At 35.5% G+C, this 21,073-nt stretch overlaps 1 pseudogene; it reads left to right on the top strand.

Moving 5' to 3' along the window:
* Positions 1-18,936: 18,936 nt before the first annotated feature.
* LOC112313076 (nascent polypeptide-associated complex subunit alpha pseudogene) lies at positions 18,937-19,522 on the top strand (annotated as a pseudogene).
* The last annotated feature ends 1,551 nt before the right edge of the window (positions 19,523-21,073 follow it).

Below are 21,073 nucleotides of genomic sequence, written 5' to 3'. Positions count from 1 at the left end.
GATCATCTTCATTGCTTCTGTTCTGATAGTTGTACTGAAATATATTTTTAAAACCAATCCAGTTACCATTAAATTCCTGAGCAACCTCCGTTGAGAGAGATCAGGATTTCTAAACACAGGCCTATGCAATTGCTTTAATCAGCTTTGAGCATGCAATAATGTCATTAAGCTACTTTCTTTCTCAATCAAAGAAGATTTCGTATACTCCATATTTACAGTCTTCATAGTCATAAGCTAAATATCTATGAAGACTGTGTCAAAGATGGAACACATTATATGGAAGTGGCCCCATAAAATTATGATTATACTTCTTATTGCCTAGTGAACTTGGTCATCATAACATCCTAGTGTAACAGAATGAAAGAATCTATCTTCTGATTCCATCCTGTTCAAGACTTTGCAGTTCCCGTAACATTTCAGGGAGCAACTTCTGCTCAGTCATGTGCATAAATATGTTAATCATTCCTTTAGGAATCCAACTGGTAGCCTAGGAATTACTGAAGCAACCTCCCTGCTCTAAACTACCTGTCTAAGGTGATAAGAAAAGTATGTACAAAAATAATGATTTTTTTATCAAAAGATTTATAGGAACGTCATTACCAGGACCACAGCAACTATAATTTTTTGACCAGAAGCAAACCAGCTTCACCATCCTCCTCAGACTCTTGCTGGTGTTCAGATGTCTATTGTTATCAGTCACCTCCTGATCCCAAATCTTTCCCATTTCCCCCTTCCCCAGACATAAAAGAAGCCTGAATTCTGTACTTTCTCAAGATGGTTCTTTAGGACATAAGTATGCCATCTTTATGGCTTGCTGGCTTTCCAAATAAATTAACCTCTCCTTACCCCAACTTCTTGTTACTATGTTATTAGTAGAAGTGGGGTTCTTGCAGTGCTGTGAGGAAAAGAATTTCCTGAGGCCCATACGGGAGGAGGGGGTTGCATGGGGTCCCACTCCTGATTTCCTAATGTCCCATCTCTGTCTGTCTCAGCAAGGAAATGTCCAATCTTGTCTTCAGTAGGGCCAGAATGAAGGCCACTGTCTAAATGTTCTGCTCCATATTAAAGCACAGTCCAGTCCAGCATCCAGCCAGCTGAGTGTGTGTTTCCAGTTGCAGTTCATAGCTTCACTGTGTTATTCAGGCTCCCTCCTGGAAGAGAGAGAGAGAGAGAGAGAGAGAGAGAGAGAGAGCGTGCACTTGTTTGTTCCCCTGGGATTATATTAGGTTCATCTTGGAAAAGACCACAAGTTTTTACAAATTGGGCAATGAACTTCTCAACTTTTCATAAGCTTTTGATAGGTCCACCCCATAGTTTGACTGACACCTTTATGGTCCAGCACCTCCCTGTGTGCCCCCCAACAACTGGGTACTAGTGTGGGAAGGGAGGAATATTTACCCCCCTGGCAGAGCAGTACTGTAATCCCCTGCAGTGTGAAGCTGTAGCTTTCTGGTAAAGCAAGCAGGCTTACGTTCTCCAGTTTATTAAACTCAATGTCTAATCCTCTTTTCTTCCCTTCCCTTATTAATAATTAGCTAAATACCAACAGTAATAACTAGACTTAGTACCTGTCTTGTGGCCAGCAGCATAAACTTTCACTTGGTTACAATAATGCAACACATTATACAAATGCTAACCATTGTGTTACAATTGTCTACAGCATTCAGTACAGTAGTGGCTAGACAGCTTGTAGTCAAGGAGCTCTGGAGAACATAATTTATCACCCCCAAATATGTCTCTTTGGCATGTTTACTTTAGGCTGGTTAATTTTTAAAAACAGCAGAGAGGATAAGCTCTGAAAACTAGGTAGAAGTTACTTTTTATAAAAAATATTTACATTGGTAAGGGAAATCTCCATTTGTAAAGGTTTCTCCCTCTCTGTACCAATAAGAGGGGGATGACTTTATTTCTAAAAACTCTTATTAATGCAGAAGGTAATGACTTAAATTTGTACATCAACCTTTTGCTTGTTTACTGTGATTTTCTTGGTAAATTCCCATTGTGTTATGATGTTTTAATTAAATTAATTTGGAGTTGGCCCTTATTTCTTTTAACTTGGTTCTTATTTACTTATTCACTAAAGTTGAACACTAGAGGTAAATGCAGTTGTACACCAATATTTACCTAATAACCACAGTGACTGTTATCAAACTCTTCACTTCAGAATGTCGCCATAAGAACATCCAAATAAAACCGAGCGGGTTACTTTAATATATAATTTGAATTAACATGTAGCCCCAGCACTCAAATCAGTTTCTTCATAACATACTCCATAAACTGCAGCCCTTCCCATCACATCTATCAACAACCTGACCAGTAAAAAACAATGTCCAGGCCCTGACGAATGGTCCCAAAGTATGAGTTTCCTTAAACTTAAAGTTGTGTTCAAGCTTCTGAGATTTAAAGCAGAATGAACCCCTGGCCACAACCCCATGAAACCCAAATGAAAGATGCCTGAACTGATCTCAAGACATGAGATCATGATTTATTGCCCTTACCTCACTCTTAACCCATTAGTTCCACCTTAGCGCCCTGTGAACCTTGAGAAAGGAGATACCTATTAAGAAGGGTTTCTGGTGTCTAAATGGGTTCAAATTTAAAAACATAGTGTAGTAGCCATTTACAAACAAAGAGTTGTCACAAAAGCCACACTTTAGGAAGAAGCCTGCACTAAACCGCATGCCTCCCGCACTGCACTGCCTATCTGCGCTGTGTTCCTGACATCCGAGCCAATCATTGTAAAGGAGTTCCTGGAATTGTATTTCAGCTAATAGGACAGAAACTTTTCCTGTCCAATTGAAACTGCAGCTGTAACCTCATTAGCATCTTCACCTCACAGTCAGAAGAACCCCATTCTGACCAGTCAGGACAGTGACTCTTGAACCAATCAAAATGTGTGGCCTTGGAGTCCAAATGTGCAGGAGGACAAACTAATCAGGGGCTGGGTGGGCACTTCTGCCTGTATAAGACAGCTCCTCTCTGGCTCATGGATGTGCACTTCCCTTTCCACCAAAGATGGAAGAAAGACTGTGTTTCCCTGGCTGGATGAAACATAAGATAAAACAGGAAACATATCTCATTAGACCAGAGTGGAGAAGTGATGTGGATCCTGGCCAGCGGGATCTGTGTGTTGTGGCAGCAATGGACAAATTCACACGGACTACAGAAATCCCATGGAGAAAAAGGACTGCCCATCTGCTTTCTAAGTGAGAGAGAGGAGAGAGGGCCAGAGAGAGCCCAAGAGAGCCCGACCCCTGCCTGGACAGGCTTTTATTGCTTTTCTGGACACATTAAATCGAGGATGGTCCTCATTTACTATGCACAGGTTCACTGTAGGTGATTACCTTTTACAGGCAACAAAGGAAAGAATGCTGCTAATTACTTCAAAGAGAAGGATGTTACAGATGTAGGCGGAAAGTAGTTGAACTGGTCACACTCCATACTTGGGAGGTTTAGCACAGACTTTAGGAAGTTAAAGATATGCAGTAAATGTTTGCTGCCTCAATCCAGGGTGAGGGAGTTTTAGCAAAAGCAAGTCTCATAGCAGCCTAGGTACAATGCAAGCCTGATTCCCCATGGGAGAACCTGTCCGTGGGTGTGGGTCCTGTGTGCTGGACCTTGCACCCACTGGCTTTTCCGAGTGGGAGCTGGGCTACATTTCCCATGCGTGGAACAGTTCCCTGTAGAGAAGGGCAGGGCAGAGTGGAGCAGACTGAGGTGAAGCAGAGCACACAGAGCAGAGCAGAGTTGTCTAGCCAGAGAAGGGCCTCACCCCAGGGCCATATCACAGCCCTGCTGTCTCATAATTGAACTATAACACTATTGAGTTGTTCTTACAGCTATGCTGTGTCATAATTAAATTGTTTGTACTGGGGATTCCCGTTGGTTTTGAACTGGCACCAATGACCATCAGTTAACAGTCCTTGTCTATAATCTATGGAGGAATTTGGGTTTTTCCAACAGGAGCTGCCTGTTCATCATTGTGTACTGCTATACAATAAATGGCACATTCTTTACTGCACCATGGTGGCAGCGTGATTGGCTATCTGGATTGCAGGGTGGATGAACTCTTTGCTTGCTTACACAAACTTGTAGAGAATTTTTATATATTTGAATTAAACAGAGGATATACCTGGAAGCAAGGTTTCGACAGACTGAAAAAATATTTTCAAGAGTAACAGTTTTCACTTTTATTCATTTGAGATTAAGTAGGGAATGAAAGTAAGAAAGGTTACACGAAGGTGGAGGAAAGAAAAGCGGGGGTTGGATTATAGGTTAAGACCATGTGCTCTTTGAGGGTAGTCACGCTTTAGAGTGAGAGGTCTGAAAGCTTTGCTGCATATTGGAAGGAGGGTCTGAAAAGAGACATCTCGAAGGTGTGTTCAACTACATGCACAGAAACAATGGACAGGGCTCGCTTAAGGCAAAGACATGCCATTTAGTAAAGAAGTTATATGCTTCTGGTAAAAGTACCCACTGTGACCTGTCCAGTTAGGAACTGAAAATAAGATCACCCTGTGAGGTCACTTTTCATAGAATCCCTTTCATTTTTGTCCAAAAGAAAAATATACACAATATTTATACATTAATTTTAATACTACAAATTAACTTATAAGAAATGGATTATTAACTTAGTTCTGTTTTTAAGTGATTATGAAAAAGTCTAAGTTAATTATATTAGACTTTTAATTTTAATCTTGATTTAACTCATGTTAGAAACCTATGTCCCAAGTATATTCTATAATATATGTGTAGTTTTTATATTCCTCTAAAATCATACTTGCCAATTTACTCGAATTAGAATATTTTGTCAGACTCTCTTTATAACCAAAAGTAATTCTAATTGGCTGGCTAGTTTCATAATAACAATGGTTATCTTTTTTAATCATATTAGGTTGGGCTAATGTTCCATAAATGAAACGAACCAAGTCTGTGGACTTAAGAGTATCACCCCATGGTTGTTGATGCCGATTCAACACCAACAGAAACCCCCAATTTGGGGTATGGTGAAGAAGAGCACGTTATTCAGTGCAAACAGCTCAACAGTAGTTTGATTAAAAAGAAATTGTGAAATAATAAAATTACTTATCTTGTATATTTTACTGGAAAAATATACTGAAGTGAAATTTAAACAACTTCAATGACTTCAAGGTCTAATTAATCAACAAGATTTTGAAAGAATGAATGAAGAAACAAAGAAAGAAGGAAAAGAAAGAAAAAGAAGGAAGAAAGAAGAATCAACTAATCATATTTGTTATTTGAAAAAATTTTAAATAACTCATTGGTATATATTTCAGTGATTTACAAAATATCTTTTAAGATAAGTTACCAAGTCATTTGTGCAAGTGAGGGAATTTTGAACTCTTTTACTTCAATAAAATTAAAGGAGGAAGTAATAAACTTGTGAAAGGATATATTATTAATAATAACGAATAATGATAGATGACAATGAGAATTTTGGCACACACCTCAGAAGAAGAGAATTTAGTGTTACCGCTCATAAAAATACAAAACAGAACTTCTTTCTTTCCCATTTACGTATTAATATGACCATGTTTTCTTAGTGTGTACATTAATAAACAGGAATATTAGAAGTGCAGCTTATGCTAAATCCTGTTTTATTCTAGCTACAAATAATAATTTGTATGTAAGGACTATTAAAAATACAAGTCACCATTATCTCACAAAAATATTTAATAATTCTTAATAAGGTATAAAGAGTAACTGCCAAATTTTATGATATATTTCTATTGGTTTTAGCAATTAAATTTCAGAATAATTATAATTTAATTTAAAAATTATTTAACTTAGATCCATATGGTAAATAGAAATTTAATTTTTTAAAAATTTTCAGTAATATGTATATTTTTTTTGTTGCTGGGATATATAGTGAGTGATCAAGAAAGGTCTTTCAAGCATGAAAAAAATGTTTCATTGAACAAGGTAGTTTGAGAAAAGTAGAATAAAAATACAAAATCAAGGAAAAATGATGTAAAATATTTTATTGTTAAAATTAAGCTAATTTATTTTACTTTTTAAAGACAACAGGTACTAATTCACTATGATACTGTGGCACCTAGAGTTCATTAGTTCTATTTAAGCAGTTATTTTATTTTAAAATAACAATACCAACCTTATAGTTGACATGATCGTCTTCACAATTATTTTAAGCCATGAATAAAATTTTAATTATTAATCAAAACTTTTATGAGAGGGTACATAGTTTTTAAAACTATTTTTTACATATGTGAACACATGATTAAAAATGAAGATCACAGTTTTATGTAATAATATCCCCACTTCCCTTACTATGTTCACAAGTAACTTCATTCTCTAATGTCTGGATTAAGCCCTTAGACTAGGTTCCTGCAATCTGAAGTCATTGTCAATCCTTTTATACTTTATAAAAATGCAGTCAACAAGATGACTCCTCAGCCTGTGGATGAGACACATCATTCCAAAAGGTGAGTTTCTCTGCAATTCTTTCTCTTGACCCTGAATGCAGCTCCAGACAGCATTGGATGAATAGACTTTAGACAGCTGATCCAGTACTGATTAACTAAGCCTGCACCACACCGCCTTGCAAGTTAAGGCTCGGGCCTAGAGGCCTGACTGAGAAATATTTACAATAAAAATAGGAAAAAATTATTCCTTCCACAAATACCTAGAAGGTTTTGATATGAGAGGCTTTACTAGGACTTCAAGGTTTTTATTCTGTGGAATCTAATATTGGCCTCTGGGGTGCTTATCTTTATATTTACAAGAATCAAGTGAAGATCACCCACCTTTGGAGACATACACCTTTTCTACCCTTCTGAGGACCTAGCCATACCCAGGGCAATTCTTACTACATCACAAGTGGTCCTGGGTCTGTTATGTTAGCCACTCACTAGCAGACAAAGTACCCAAAAACTGCAATACCTCACTGAGGACAATCCCACTTAAGTTTTCACCTTAATTATGTGCATTGATTGAGATGAAAACCTGAAGAAGCCCACTTGACTTCCTACAAACTTTGATGTCTGCTTGTAATTTGGGTCACTAAGTACCAGTCTTTGTTTATTTCCCAATGTCCTGGACAGAGCTCAAACTGCTATGGTTTTAGAACACTAGTAAGTACAGCATTTCCCTCCTATTATGAATTTAGAACCATCTAATTAGCAATTTCTAGGAGGCAGCTAAAGTTTAAAATGTCAGCTATAGTACTGATAGTGCTGATTGGAAAGCATGTCTTTATATCTGTAGTGAAAAGAACTTGCTACCCCATGAATCTTTCTGCAGTCTAAATCCTAGAAGAGTCCACCTACAACATTAACCAAGAATTGTTTCCTGTCTGAGATGGAAGACTGAGAGAGAGAGAGAAAGAGAGAGAGAGAAAGAAAGTGAGAGAGAGAGAGAGAGAGAGAGAGAGAGAGAGAGAGAATGAGTCTTCAGTACTTTCAGATTGTTAATAGATTAATTCCATCAGTGACAAGGGCAGACACAAATTTGCCATTGGCAATTAGAGTCTTGCTTGTTTTCTGTGAGTGTAAATATTAGGGAAAGACAACAAATGTACTATTCTACCAGAAATCCATCACAATATTAGCCCTAACACGATAAACACAGAGGCTAATCTAAGCTACTGTAATGGTTAATTTTATGTGTCAACTTGGCTGGGTCATGATTCCCTATTTTTGGTAAAATATCAACGTACATATTGCTGTAGCAGTAATTTTTCAGTGTGATTAACGTTTAAATCAATAGAGTTTAAGTAAAGCTTATTACCCTCCATTATGTGGGTAATTCTTAGTCAATTAGTCGAAGGTCTTAAGAAGAAACACAGAAGTCCTCTGATGAAGAGAAATTGAGCCTCCAGTCTGCCTTTGGACTAGAACTGTAATCTCAACTTTTTTTTTGAATTTACAGTCTGCTACCTTACCCTGCAGATTTTAGATTTTAGACTTGCCATCCCCTACTATCAAGTGGGCCATTTCCTTAATATAAATCCATCTATCTATCTATTCTCTCTCTCTCTCATCCACACACACACACACACACACACACACACACTTCCTATTGGTTCTGTTTCTGTGGAAAATTCAGACTAACATACCTAGTACAAATATCTTATAAATGTGTGACTGGACTTCGGAGGAATTTTTCTCTCTTATTGGAAAATAGAACTATTTAAACTGAAAAGTTATGTGTCCTTATAATACTTACCATAATCTTTAAGATAGTAGCTCCTTATTGAGAAATGTCATATTAATGGCGACACTTGAAATGCATGGTGGAATAAAACTCTGGGTCCTCCAGAACAACCTGCATTTTTCTTATAATATCTATCAAATTGCATTATTCCTATTTCTATATTTGTTTTGTCTCCTTCTTTATGATCTCCTTAAATTCAGAATTTGTTCCTTCTTACTCTATCTCTGAAATGAATGACACTCAGTAGTATAATAAACACTCAAAAGTTTATCATATAAATGAATTAAATGACAACAGTCTATAATACTTAAATTAATCAAACAATGTAATTTATTTTTTTTACTGGCATAAAATTCACAACTCTTGCCTGCCTGGTGATAGTGTATGCAGCATTACTTTTGTGAGTAATGATTGCTCTTCATCAGCAAGGAAAGCTCTTGAAGTAAATGAAGGTTGGGAACACTTATGATGAACAAAATAGTCCCTGAAAAGACTTATTAAAAGGAGAAGTTAACTGGTGACGTTATAAAAATTTAGGTTATGCCAAAGCAAATATCCTTTAGATGACACATATTATATTTTGCTTTAATTGCCATTTTGAAAAAGCATATATGAATTAGTCTTTTAAACTCCTCCCTCCTTCATTTTCTTCCTTCCTTCTTTCTTTCCTTCCTTCCTTCCTTCCTTCCTTCTCATTTTTTGTTCCTTTATGTCTTTTAATATTTCTTTAACCTGTAATTTAAAATCACTTATGTCAAAATTATCTTTGGCTGCAGCACCTTCCTATACAGACAGATCTTCACTAATTGATCTGTGTAGTTCAATGTCTTCACCTATATTACTGAAAACATTGTCTCAAATTAAAATCTTAATAGACATTTTAGTCATATCAATTATAGTATTATCTCTAAGCTGGTTGGGCTATTTGAAGGTTACTCTGCACACATAAATATATTCCCAGGGTTATAATATTATATTATTCAGTTGAAAACAGTTTTTCTGCCACTTTGAGACATTAGCAGAACTGCTGTCATCATCATTCAGCTGTTGTGGTTGTCCTTACAATGACCTTTAGATGTCATTGCTTTGGGAACACGCTTTTTTACTGCAACAGCATCTTTGAATATGCGACCTTACAAGTCAATACTGTTCTTCCTGTGACCTACTTTCCAGATAGCAATGTGACACATGGGAAACATACATTGATAAATGAGGATCTTTGTTGAACATTAGAACAAAAAGAACTAAATTGGGTCTCTAGATATTAATTATTCTCAAAGACACAGTCCATAGTGATGTTCAAATTGAGAAACAATTTTACACTTTAACTTGATTGAGCATGGAAACGTTTTAGACCTGGAGTGCAGTAAGCAATATTACAAATGAATTAGGAAGAAGGAAAAAGAAACCTTATGACCACATGTATAAATTAAATTGAGAATAGTAATGTTCCCAGCCCTGAGACATTTTGGCTATGCAAAACTATATAATTCAGAATCTGGAAAGGAAAGATAATTTACCCTCTTCTGCTCAGTCTATTAATACCCCAGGGGCAGTTTGCTTTATAAAACAGATGAAAGCACTTTAAAAATGATGTATCTTGATCAGAGTCAATGTAAATGATTTGGATGAATGCTCACCATGGGAAAAAATTACAAGCATATGTATCCTTTGACTTTTTATTCTTGCACAATATTAGCTTGTTTTAATGTTATGTGTAAAAGTATATATAATCAATTTATCTTGCCAAACTTATACTATTTATGTTGATTATGTAGATCCACTCTTGTTATGAGATCAGAATAAGTAAGGTATATGAAAATGGTTTTAGACAATATAATACATTATACAAATGAAAGTGATTATTATGATTATAATCTAAGATAGTGAGAGTAATTGTTGTGAACATCTTAAAATTGCTTCCAGTTTAGATAATCAGTTAGACTGTCGGTGGTTATATTTATTTTATGAGTAAAACACATGGAATTCTATATTGTGCTGACTGGTGAGATAGAAAGGAAGGAGGCTATATAAGATCCACTGGTGAGATAGAAAGGAAGGAGACTATATATGATCGGTGTCTTTCTGATGACTTTACAATTTGAAGGAAGCAGTGATAATCTTAAATGTATGTGAAAGATGACATATGTATATCACATAACAATGCCAAGTGTATACATTATGGCAAGGTTAATACAGACCATATACTCTTGAGGAACAGTAAGAAAAAACAAATGCAACCAAATAACTGCAGTAAAATGGGCTAAGGAGACAGGTTTGTATCTGCACAAAGCATGTGAAAAACAGGTTGGGTAGTTTAGCACAGGGGTGACATTCCCCATGCCATAACCCCAATTCTGATTGAGGCTTTTTCTTTTTTTTTTGCTTGATCAGTTCAGTGTCACATTTTTCACCCTACTTTCTTCCCTCTCCTTCTTCCTTTCTTTCTTCCTCCCGTCCTTCCTTCCTTCCTTCTTTTCAAGAGAAAATGTAAGCCCTTTATACAGAAAATTATAAATCTGTACTGTGGCTTCCAAAAAATGGTTCAATAAAATATGTATGCTAATGACTGTGAGATTTTTTTTTACTCTACTCAAAAGCTAGCAAATTAGCCAGTTAACTATTTCATAGATTCTGTCAGAAGGCACAAGACTTCTTAACTACAGACAGAGAAAGTTCACTACTCAACAGCTAAGGAAGCAGCAGAGAATTGCCTATTGTTTTGGTCACCATAACCTCACCCTCCCAAACCACAGGGTGAGACGATGGACCCAGTGAGACGCCTGCACAAACAGTAGGCTGAATTATAGGAGAGCATCCCTGAGTTTGGGGAGCCCACTGCTTCCATAGCAATAATAAGTGAGCTTATTTTTGTTTGTTTGTTTGTTTTTGTTTTTCGGGGAGAGGGAGGGTATTACCTCATCTTTCAGAGTTACCAGCTAGTGAACAACACTGAGGAATGTTCTTTCTCTGTCCACTAGGGAGCAGTCAGAGCTAGCAAAGTGGGTAGTAGGAATAAAAAAGGTCCAAGGAGAAATCTCTCTCCCAACATGTACCATGTTCATAAATGGTATGGATAAAAGGATACATAGATAAATCATATAACTATCTTAACTCCAAATTAATATATTACTTTATCACAAGTTCAATTAAAATTTGAGCAGGTTTATTTGAGGTTATAAGAATATATAGATGGCTGGAGGGAGTGTATATCGACACAATGGTTATGGATTTGCATTTGGTGATACCGAGAAAAATCATGATGGTCATGTTTTGTGATACAGAATTCTTTATTTCTTTTTGTAATGTGTCAACCTTGGTGGAATATGTATATACACACACAGACACACATACATACATATACAGATACTCATAGCGTGATGATCTTATTATTTTGGAGAAAATCTAAATACTTACCAATATGAGAATGGAGATAAATTATTAAATAGCGATTAAATAAATTAGCTAGATGCAGGTTAACTGTGATAGTATTCAAAAACTAAACATGAAATGTTACAAAATGATACATGCCATTTGTGTAAAATGAAGAACAATATTATTTATCATTTATGAACTTAAATTACTAGAAAATGACACCATACACAAAAATAATACACAATAAATTGAGTATAGTTATTACCTTTGGATGAAGAGAAAAAGAAGGAAATAGAATACAGTGGGAAGCTTTCACTATTTATGAAATGTTCTATTTCTTTAAAATAATAAGGAGTAAAGTAACTATGGCAAAATGTTAACAGTGGTTAAATCTGGATGGTGGAACAAACATATCTGTCACAATATTGTTTGGTTTTGTCTGATGAGAAAAACATTTCAAAATTAAATTAAAGAAAAATGCAGAAATATAAACACTTTGCCTGCCTGTCTGTCTAAATAAATGAAGTTTACAAAAGCATTAAGAATGTTCATCAATAACTACACTTCCTGTGTGATTAGCTTTGAGCAAGAGTTATATTCTCATGTTCAAGTCTATGATTTAATCATAATCACTGTGAAACATAGGAGAATATATAATAGTTGAAAGATAACATTTTCCTAGGAGCAAATGAACAAGAATAATCAAGACCAGCACTGCTTGGAAGGTTATTTGAAATAGGTATCAAATATTTTGACTCAAAACAATGACAATCAATATTAAAAGCTCTGTAATGAGGAATAAAATAATTTCTGGGGTCTCTTTCAAATGTAATACTATGTCAGACCATCAAATTGTATTAGAGTTGTTCATCCTTTTACAGTTTCTGATTTACTACACTAATGTATTTTTAAAAATCCAGTCAACTGTTGATAAAATTACATTCTTTTTGAGGCCCTTTTGCATTTAGAAATTTCAAAATAGTTTTCTATGTTTGTCTAATGCTACACATTTTTGTCTGTTTTACTTTAGATTATAAAGTTTTTTATGATTTAAAAATAATACAATGCTTATTGCATAATAAAAATAAAACACCACAATAAACAAAGAAACAACAGCAAGCATACCTCTTAACACAAAGAAACCAACTTTTAATAACATTTGGCTTCTTTTAACAATTTTATAGGCATACCTTTGCTTTTAAAATAAATGCAGTCATAACGTACTATATAAACTATTTTCACTGCTTCTGAAGTTTATTTTCAGATACAGTCTATCATTTAAAAGTGTTTTTCTGACTTTAACACTGAATAGTGAGAGCAGGTTGGACTTAAAATGGGGTAGGAAGGCTGAGGAGTTGTTCACTTCTGCCCTTTCAGCTCTCTTGGAGGAGGTCCTGAGGAATAAGGGAGTGGATTGAAGATGGAAGGGAAAAGGCAACATTTTGGCATATTATGCTTTATTATTTCAAGAAAGACAACAATGCAACTGAAAAGCAAAAAAAGATTTATGCAGTGTATGGAGGAGGTTCTGTGACTGATCAAATATGTCAAAAGTTGTTTGCAAAATTTTGTGCTAGAGATTTCTCTCTGGACAATGCTCCATGGTCCAGTAGAGCAATTGAAGTTGATAGCAATCAAATCAAGACATTAATTGAAAACAATCAATGTTATACCACATGGGAGATAGCTGACATACTCAAAATATCCAAGTCAATAATTGGATTTCACCAATTATTGGTGAAAATGAAAAATATATCTTTTATTTTATGGAACAAAAACTAAATGGACATTTTGGCCAACCCAATATTATCTTTTTTTAATTCTTTAATTTTATTTTTAATTAAACTTATTAGAGTGACATTAGTTGATAAAATTACATAGGTTTCAAGTGTACAATTCTATAACACATCATCTGTATATTGCTTTGTGTATTTATCACCCGAAGTTGGTACACCTTCTTTCACCATGTATTTGACCCCTTCGCCTTTTTCAACATCCCCCAACTCCCTTTCCCTCAGATAACCACCATGCTGTTCTCTGTGTCTGTGCGTTTTTGTTTGTTTGTCTTGTTTATTCATTTATCACTTTCAGTTTTACATCTCACATTTGAGTGAAATCATATGGTTCTTGGCTTTTTCTGTCTGACACGTTTCACTTAGCATGGTACCCCTTCTTAAAGCCCAAAGACCAAAGGAGCAGGGAGAACTCACTCTGCCAGCAAGAGAAAAGAAGGCAGTGCCGGGTCAGCCATGTCTTGTTAGTTTTCACAACTTAACCATCAGTTAACTCACTTTCTCTTTGGAGAAGAGTAAACACATGAGCAAAAAGAGTCTGGGAGTCACTCTCACTGAGCAGTCTTAACAAGAAGAAAATGCTTGGAGTAAAGACGCGTATTTCTACTATCAATTCATAAAATGAGGAAACCTTTTTCTTTAAAATTAATAACTAATTGGGTCAAATGTAACAGAATAATCAATAAAACATTAAAAATACGTAGTCTAAAAAGTGTTAAGTGAGACCATGTCGTTATCGAGTGGGATTTGTGAAACTTCGCCTCCAGAAGAACACCATGCAGGCTCCAGGTCCAAGAGCCAAACTCTTCCCGGCATGGATCTCTGTGCCTGCGTATCTGAGGGGGAACGGGAGAACAATTCCAATGATCTGTCTGCTGATAAAGTGCTTTCTATTGAAAATTCTATTTTTAAATAAAAATAAAATTAATAACTATTATTTACATATCTTTATAAATCTCAATATTTATCTTAAATATGATATTATACAATCCTCACATTTAAAAAAATTTCAGTAGCTCTTTCATTTCCAACTAAAAGATAATAGTTTCTGAGAGTTAAGATAACTTGCCCAACATTACCTAGCCAAGAAGTGGAAGATGCTCAACCATACTCTGCTGCCCGATGCATTGTATTTTCATTGAAATTAAACACAATATCTCAAAAATTCTACAACCAATTGGGTCCAAGTTTTGTGAACAAAAAGTGTCAAGATGGTGATTACAATTACTGAAAACAAAATAAAGAAAAATAGGTCTTTTCTCTTTGTGGTTCTGAATTGTATTTTTGAAGAGAAGTTCCAACATTTTTTGCACATACTGTATTTGTATTTCTAGACTTGGTGCAAAATATATCAAAAATTTACTTTGATAAAGGATACTAGTCATTTAAATAATACAATCTAATAAGTTCATCTTAAAGTCATTAAAAATTTTACACTTTGTATATTTATTTATAGTCAAATTTCATAGTTATATATATATATTTAAATATATACGGGTCACTATCGTGGCTATGATTTATAGATGATACTGAATATTTCTAAAGCAAAATGTTGAACAATAAATTTATTTTTATTTAAGGATACAGTATAGATATTTTGAGATTAAAGGAAACTTCATTTTCTCTCTTGAGCTTGATTTTTTTGGAAGGCTGTTAGAAAATTACCTCATAACCATTGACATTTAATCCAAAATTTTCCAGTCTTTTTTTCTCTAAAGTCTAATTAAAGAAATTATATATAAAGTATGTAACATTTTTTATTGCTTTCTGTTGCTAGGTTATTTTATTTCCTGCAGGACTCTATGATTCCAACAGTAGTATTACTTTATTACATGTCCTTATAAGTTTAAAAATGGTGCATATTGTTTGCTCAACCTACTGGAACTTATGGCCTGTTTCTTAGGCAAATTCTTTATTGATTTCAATGGACTTTTTCCCTGATTAAGAACTACAGAACTATTCCTGTTAATATCACTATACACCAGCTCATACATTAGTAGATTTTTTTCATACATAAATATGAAGATTTATATTTCTAACAGTTTTATGATATCAGAGAACCTATTTGGACTTGTTTCTTTTCATTTCATACCATTATTGATGTAATTTAATGATGGAAGATTTCTAATGCATTTGTTGCTAAATAGGAGATCAGCTTTGCTGTCTATAGGATTACTGTGTTTTATCTTTTCCTCATTAAATTGTCAAGGCTGCTATCCTCAATTACAAGTACATCCTGTACATTAATGTGCAACGATGATTGGTGATCTAAAAGTGCACTGAAGAGCATTTCAATTTTTGAACTTCCTGGTTTTAGGTTTTAGTTAATTATTCTACAATTGATTTGAATGTAGGGATGTCATTGAGCTCCATCTCCCAAATGACTCACTTACTATCTGATATCAAACATGGCATTCAAAATGCTATGTTAACTCTCTCAGGCAAAAGGGAGACTACTGAGTGAATTATAATAGAGCTGTTACTATATTTGAGTTTTCTTTATTCAGGTCACTTATAGCAAGCTTCAGGGACGCTGCCATGACCCTGTATTCTTGGCCAGTTACACTCCCAGTGTCTAATCCAGTCAGACACATGATACATAGAGTCACAAAGCAAATGGGAGCTTCTATTCAAACCACCTCATTTTAGGAAGGCTAGAATCATTATTAATGCTATAACATCATAAAAGTAATAATATATTTGGGGATCAGGAAAAAGTGACCTAACCCTTAATACAGTTCTAGAAGAATCCAAAGTTCTACTTTTTAGCTGTGATATTTGGTAAGTTGTATAACATGGCTAGTCACAATTTTTTCATTTAGTCTTACTGGTAGTTGACTACTCCATAAGTTTGCATGAAAAATAGAAGCAGATATACAGTCATTGTTGATTTGTATACTTTTACTTTTATTGTTTCAAGGAACTCACAAACAGAAATTGAAATTGTCTCTTGGAAATACTACCTTTATTATTTTTAAGTTAGAAATTTTTATTTAAAATCACTTTTTAATCAAAAAATTAAAACATTCTAAAACATTGCATTGTCTTTGGTGGTTGAGCCAAGGGAGGAGCAGAAGGGTATCAATAGTATTTGAGGTTCAGTCTCATTGCATTAGACCTAAACAGAAGCTAGAAATACCTTACCATATATATTTCCTTAGGTAGAGAATTTTTTATAATTTTTTTTGTTATTTTATTGTAATTCCATGAACAAGAGTGAATATGATCGCTGATTCGCTTGTTATCTATTTAGCTCCCCTGTCTCTTCTCTAGTCTTGCAAGTATGGGCTCCTGGGAACCTATTATTATACTTAGATTTTTACCACCAAGAAAAGACTTAGTTCTGCATATGATATTGGTGAGATATTTCAAAGATGTCAAAATTCAGTTTTTGATTGTTGACTTGTATTGCTATTAAAGTGTAGGAATAAAATACATTTGTTGAAAATTATGTATTTGAAATTATATTTTAAATCCTACAGCTTTTTCAGAATTAAAATAGTACATATGTTAAACTATCTTTATTTCTATCATCTAATTCTAGAGGAGAAATTTCAGAAGTGAATCTAATATTTTTTTAAATCACACAAAACTAGTTAACTTCATTCCAGGCCTGTGGTGTGTTGAGACAAATTTTTGGCTTGAGGCACCAAAGCATTAGGAAGAACACTACCTAAGGAAGACAAATGTACCAGCAGAACTCTTCCAAATAAGAAGCAAAGGGGTGATACTATTTAATCTATTAAAAAAATTAGATCAAACTTTAAAAAATTAATATTTGACATAAAAGATGGTGTTGGGAGATCTGGACAGCTACGTGCAAAAAAATGAAACTCGATCACCAACTTATGCCATACACGAAAGTAAACTCAAGATGGATAAAAGACTTAAATATAAGTTGTAACACTATAAAAGTCCTAGAGGAAAACATTGGCAGGAAAATCTCAGACATTCCACGCAGCAACATCCTCACAGACATGTCCCCTAAAGCAAGGGACATAAAGGAAAGAATAAACAAATGGGACCTCATCAAAATAAAAAGCTTCTGCATGGCTAAAGAAAACAGCACCAAATTACAAAGAGAATCAACAGTATGGGAAAACATATTTGCTAATGATACCTCAGACAAGGGTCTCATCTCCAAAATATATAAAGAACTCACACAACTCCACTCCAGGAAGACAAACAACCCAATTAAAAAATGGACAAAGGACTTGAACAGACACTTCTCCAAGGAAGACATACAGAGGACCCAGAGACATATGAAAAGATGCTCAGCATCACTAGCCATCAGAGAGATGCAAATTAAAACCACAATGAGGTACCATCTCACACGAGTCAGAGAGGCCAACATAAACAAATCCACAAACAAATGTTGGAGAGGATGTGGAGAAAAGGGAACCCTAGTGCCCTGTTGGTGAGAATGCAGACTGGTGTGGAAAACAGTATGGACTTTCCTCAGAAAACTAAAAATGGAACTGCCCTTTGACCCAGCAATTTCACTGCTGGAATTATACCCTAAGAACCCTGAAACACCAATCCAAAAGAACCTGTGCACCCCAATGTTCATAGCAGCACAATTTACAATAGCCAAGTACTGGAAGCAACTGAAGTGCCCTTCAGCAAAGGAGTGGATCCAAAAACTATGGTATATTTACACAATGGAATTCTACACAGCTGAGAGAAAGAAGGAGCTTATACCCTTTGCAACAGCATGGATGGAACTGGAGAGCATTATGCTAAGTGAAAAAAGCCAGGCGGTGAGGGACAAATACCATATGATCTCACCTTTAACTGGAACATAAGCAATAGAAGAAAAAAGCAAACAAAATATAACCAGAGACATTGAAGTTAAGAACAATCTAACAATAGCCAGGGGGGAGTGGGGTGGGGACAGTGGGAAGAGGGGATTGCAGGAACTACTATAAAAGACACATGGACAAAATCAAGGGGGAGGGTGGAGGTGGGAGAGGGAGGTGGGTTCAGCTGGGGTAGGGTGGAGGGATGGGGGGAAAAGGCATACAACTGTAATTGAATAACTATAAAAATTTTAAAAAAGAGTTTGTTATGATTATTAACTACTCAGTAGAATACACCCTTTTGTTTTAGAAAATAATTATGGGCAAATTTTATTTGGAATAAAAATTCATTAATCATGTTTGATTTGAAATTTGAGTAATAAAAACATATTAGGATAGCATTATAAAACATTAACTTATGATCCATCAATGAATCATTTGTATAAAAACAACATAATTGCTTAATGGTAATTCTTTTTTTATAACTTTTATGAGGGGGTTGTAGATGGCTAGCCAAACATTATCATGCTGTTTTAACCCATCCCTTTGAAATTATCTTTATTTGATAGATAACTGAGGCTCAGAAAGATTAAATCAACTTCCCAAGGTTACTCGAGCCAGAATTTGAACCCAGGAGGTCTTCTGATTCCAAGCCCTTTGATTTTACATTTTACCCCAATACAGTAAGAGCTCCAGGGATATTTCTGAAAGTACAGTGTAGCACACTTTTGCTTGGTCTCTTCCTGCCAAGGTCTTCGTTCCCTGCTCTGGGCAAAATGCTTGGTGAAGCCACAGAAACTGTCCCTGCTACAGAGGAGGAGTTGCTACAACCCCAGACTGAAGCAGGGTCCGGAACAGAATCTGACAGTTAGGAAATCGTATCAGAGCTTCAGGAACAAGAGTTCATACCAGACACCCCACAACAAGCCCAGTGGGCCGCAGCCACTGAAACTGATGAAGAACCTGTCAGCAAAGAAAAACAAAGCCAGAGCAAAGACAGAGAAGGCTCTGTCCAAACTGGGTCTTAGACAGGTGACAGGGGTTACTAGAGTCACCAATCCAGAAATCTAAAAATACCCTTTGTCATCACAAAATCAGGTATCTACAGGAGCCCAGCCCAGATACTTACATAGTTTGGGGGGAAGCCAAGATTGAGGATATATCTCAGCAAGCATACAGCTAGCAGCTGCTGAGAAATTCAAAGTTCAATGTGAAGCTGTCTCAAACATTCAGAAAAGCACCCAGACTCCAACTGAGCAAGAGGAGAGTGGAGAAAAAGAAGGTGATGAAACAGGTGTGGAAGTTAAGGACAAAGAATTATTTATGTAACAAGCAAAAGTGCTGAGATCAAAGGCAGTCTGAGCCCTGAAGAACGACAGTACCGATATTGTAAATGTTGATAAGGAATTAACAAAGTAACCATCTAAATATGAGGACCTTTTTGGTGTTTTAAAGGAGGAAGTGCAGCTTGGTATGAAATTTGTACTCTTTCTATTATCAATAAGCTTCTGGCTTCTTGTGGGATAAAAAAAAGGACAGTGACAATGTTGAGAGAGAAGTGAATTGAAGATTTAACTAACTTTACTGTTATCCTGACTTTATCATGAACTCAGAGTTGAACAAGGAAGAGAACTTCTGAATTTGCAAGGAAAAGGGAAGCCCAAAGAATTTAACTTGCCCAAGTCCACCCTTGGGCTTTAATAGATATTGTACTTGCATAGTGAAGTTAAGAGGGAATAGTAACTACAAATCAAAGACAATAAAAAGATTATTTGAAAGTAATAAATAATCTTAGAAAACATTTTAAAGAAATATAGCTGAGCAGGAAAAAATAAAAAGAGATATGTTGAAGATCAAAAAGTAACCATTCTTTTAGTCATATGCCCAAAGCAGCTATTTTCCCTGTCTTATCTTTCTACTCCATTTTCCTCTGGAGAATGGATTAGGTACTTTTTTTTTCTTTTGGTTTACATTTCTTTCTCAATTTTTTCAATTCTTTTTCTCTTCATAGGACCTAATTTTTTTTCCGGATATTCTGCTTACAAAGAGAAACTTTTTAGCTGAAAGACCAATGGTCAGGTTATTATTTCCAGAATCAGGGCTTAGTTGGTATGGTTGGGAAACAAATTTTGTTGACAAACACTGTCATAACTGAGCATGGATTAAATGCTCTTTCCTGTGCAGTGAGTTCCTGGGCCACATGTTTGCTTGGGCATACGTTTTAAATTTTTTTCTCTGTCTTTACACCTCACTAGGTTAGTCCAAGCCTATCTGACTGTCCTCTAATTACTTGCTACTCTGCGTGTGGCCCACAAACCAGCAACATTGGCATATTGTTGTCTAAAGCTTGGTGAAAACGGGGAATCTTAAGACCCTAAGACACAGGTGGTAAACTCAAGGCCTGTGTGCTGAATCTGGCCCTCCACCTTGTTTTATCCAGCCCGGCACCCTTTTCTACCTGACGGCAGCTCCTTGCCCCTAGTTAAGGAGTAGTTACATTTATATAGTCCTAAAATTACATTCGGCCCTTTGAAGGCAAATATGAGGCCGATGTGGCCCCCAGTGAAAATGAGTTTGACACCCTGCCCTAAGACATACTGAGTAAGAACAATATCCCCAGATGGCTCTTATTCACATTAAAGTTTGAGAACTACTGATTTTTGCCATTCATTATCTCTAACATAGATATTCCTTTATATGTCTCCTCAGGCCCATTTTCTAAGTCTTTCATGTCATGATTATATGGCTATTATTTTTAATGATATTTATTTAGTACTCATGCATAGTTGATGCTCTGATGGGTATTGCAGCATGTAAAGTGGATTGGTGAGAGAGGTGATTCCTCTTGTATGTTTTAAGCAATACCTGCAGAGGCAGATACACCATGAAAGAACTGCTTTTCAGAGTGAAGGT

This window comes from Desmodus rotundus, chromosome 2 (assembly GCF_022682495.2).
Source record: "Desmodus rotundus isolate HL8 chromosome 2, HLdesRot8A.1, whole genome shotgun sequence".
Lineage (NCBI taxonomy): Eukaryota > Metazoa > Chordata > Mammalia > Chiroptera > Phyllostomidae > Desmodus > Desmodus rotundus.
Note: the sequence above shows the minus strand (reverse complement) of the source record. Positions and strands in the feature narration are given on the sequence as shown.